The following is a 3,551-nucleotide window of genomic DNA, read 5'->3' as shown; positions in this document are numbered from 1 at the left end:
AAAAAAAAAAAAGTGAAAAAGGAGTTCTACCAAATTCCTTTTATGACACAAATATGGTGTTGATACCTAAAGCAGGCAGAGCCAAAACAAAGAAAATTACAGACAAATTTCCCTAATATCAATGCAAAAATCTTAAATAAAATATTAACAAGGAGATTACAGCAAGTGATAACCAGGCTAATACACTATGACCAGGTAGGATTTATACCAGAAATTAATATAATCAGCCACATCAATAACAAAACTAACCAAAATCATATGATTATTTCAATAGATGCAGAGAAAGCATTTGACAAAATACAACACTCATTCCTATTAAAAACACTAGAGAGTAAAACAAAAACAAAACAAAACAAAACCACTAGAGAGTACAGGAACAGCTGGAGCTTTCCTTAAAATAATAAGCAGTATCTACCTCAAACCATCAGCAAACATTATATGTAATGGGGATAAGTTAGAGGCACTCCCAATAAGATCAGGGGTGAAACAGGGATGTCTATTATCACCTCTATTATTTAATATTATACTAGAAATGTTAGCTTTAGAAATGAGAGAAGAAAAAGGAATTAGAATAGGCAAGGAGAAAACAAAACTTTCACTCTTTGCAGATGATATGATTGTATACTTAGAGAATCCTAAAGAACTAAACTGTTTGAAACAATTAACAACTTTAGCAAAGTTGGAGGATATAAAATAAACCCACATAAATCATCAGCATTTCTATACATGGCCAACAAAGCTCAGCAGCAAGAGATAGAAAGAGAAATTATATTTAAAGCAATGGTAGACAATATAAAATACTTGAGAGTCTACCTGCCAAGACAAACCCAGAAACTCTATGAGCACAATTACAAAACACTTTTCACACAAATAAAATCAGATCTATCTAATTTGAAAAATATCAATTGCTCATGGATAGGCTGAGCTAATGTAATAAAAATGACAATTCTACCTAAATTAATTTCTCTCTTCAGTGCCATACAAATTAGCCTACCTAAAAATTATTTTATAGAGTTAGAAAAAAATAGTAACAATTCATCTGGAAAAACAAAAGGGCAAGAATGTCAAGGGAACTAATGAAAAAAATGCAAAGGAAGGTAGGCTAGCTATACCAAATTTGAAGTTATACTGTAAAGTGGCAGTCATCAAAACTATTTGGTACTGGCTAAGAAATAGTGGTGGATCAATGGAATAGGTTAGGCACAGGAGACACAGTAGTAAATTACTATACTAATCTACTGTTTGATAAACCCAAAGACTCCAGCTTCTGGGATAGCAACTCAGTATTTGACAAAAACTGCTGGGAAAACTGGAAGATAGTATAGCAGAAACTAGGCATGGACCAACATCTTACACCTTATACAAAAATAAGGTCAAAATGGGTTCAAGATTTAGACAGAAAGGGTTATATCATAGATAAATTAGGAGAGGAAGGAATAGTTTACCTCTTAGATCTATGGAGAGGAAAATAATTTATGTCCAAACAAGAGCTAGAGAACATAATGAAATACAAGATGGAAGACTTTGTTTACATTAAATTAAAGTTTTTGTACAAACAGAAGCAATGCAGCCAAAATTAGAAGGGGGGCAGAAAACTGGGAAACAATTTTTAAAGCCAGCATTTCTGAAAAATACTTCATTTCTAAAATATATCAGGAACTAAATCAAATTTATAAGAATCCCCCACAAAAAGTTTTAAAATAATTAAAAACTTTCAGAGAGTTACTATTTATTTAAAAAAAAATTTATAAGAATCCAAGTCATTCCCTAATTGAGAAATGGCCAAAGGATATGAACAGGCAGTTTTCTGATGAAGAAGTCAAAGCTATCTATTGCCAGATGAAAAAATGCTCTAAATCACTATTGATCAGAAAAATTCAAATTTAAAAAACTCTGAGGTGCCACCTGATACCTGTCAGATTGGCTGATACGAACAAAAAGGAAAATAATAAATGTTGGAGAAGCTGTGGAAAAATTGGAACACTAATTCATTGTTGGCAGAGCTGTGAACTGATTCAACCATTCTGGAGAGCAATTTGGAACTGTGCCCAAAGGGCTATGGGACTGTTCATACCCTTTGACCCAGTGGTACCACTGCTAGGTCTGTATCCCAAAGAGATCATAGAAAAGGGAAAAGGCCCCACATGTACAAAAATATTTATAGCACCTCTCTTTCTGGTGGCAAAGAATTGGAAATTGAGGGAATGCCAATCAATAGGGGAATTGCTAAACAACTCGTGGTATATGAATGTAAAGGAATACTATTGTGCTATAAGAAATGATGAGCAGGAGGAGTTCAGAGAAACCTGGAAGGACTTACATGAACTAATGCTGACTGAGAGGAGCAGAACCAGGAGAACATTGTACACAATAACAGCAACATTGTGTGTTGAACAATGGTGATAAACTTGGTTCTTCTCAGCAGAGTAATGATCCAAAACAATTTCAAAGAACTCATGATAGAAAATGTTCTCAACATCAAGAAAAAAGAACTGTGAATTATGAATGCAGATTGAACCATACTGTTTCTACTTTGGGACTGTTTTTTTTTTCATTCTTTTTTGAGGTTTCTCCTTTGTGCTTTTAATCTTCTTTCACAAGATGACTAATGTAGAAATATGTTTAATGTGATTATACATATACAACCTATATCAGACTGCTTTCCATCTTGGGGAGGAGAGAGGGAAGGGAGAGTGGGAGAAAAAATATTTGGAACTAAAAATCCTGTGAAACTTGAATGAAAAAAAAGAAGTATCATACTTAACGTATTTTGGATAATTGATAATTTCTACAGTTATTTAACACTACCAGATTTGTGAGTGGCTCTAAGGGTCCAAGTGAATCCAGTCTGATTCAACAAACATCTATTAAGTCACTGCTCTAAACCTACTAGTCATGTGCTAAGTGCTAGGGATATAGATAACAAAATAAAAATCAGTCCCTGACTTCAAGGATTTTTTAATCTTCTAGGGGGGATACAATAATCAAAATGATAGGTATTTGCTTGAAAAAAAGAGGATCAGCAACTGAGAAAACTGGCAAAAGCTTCATTGAGGAAGTGGTAACTAAGATAAGTCTTGAAGGAAGTTAGAGATTCTAAGAAAGGAGGTGAATATTTAGTCAGTTCCAGGCATGGGGGCATGGAGGTGGGAAATGCAATACTAAGTTCAGGAAACAAAGAAGAACTCCAAATTTGGCTGGAATACAGAGTGAAGGAAGGGGAGTAATGTAAAATAAGCCTGAGAATTTAGGCTAAGAGCCAGATTTTGAAGGACTTTCAATGCCAAGCTGAAAAATGTGTACTTGGTCCTGGAGACACTAGGGAGACACTGAGACTTCTTTTTTTTTTTTTTTTTTTTTTTTTTTAGTGAGGCAATTGGGGGTTAAGTGACTTGCCCAGGGTCACACAGCTAGTAAGTGTTAAGCGCCTGAGGCTGGATTTGAACTCAGGTACTCCTGAATCCAGGGCTGGTGCTCTATCCACTGCTCCACCTAGCTGCCCCCGACACTGAGACTTCTTGATCAGGAAGTGGCATGACAGATCAAGGCTT

This window comes from Dromiciops gliroides, chromosome 6 (genome assembly GCF_019393635.1).
Source record: "Dromiciops gliroides isolate mDroGli1 chromosome 6, mDroGli1.pri, whole genome shotgun sequence".
NCBI lineage: Eukaryota > Metazoa > Chordata > Mammalia > Microbiotheria > Microbiotheriidae > Dromiciops > Dromiciops gliroides.
This window is presented reverse-complemented; position numbering follows the sequence as displayed.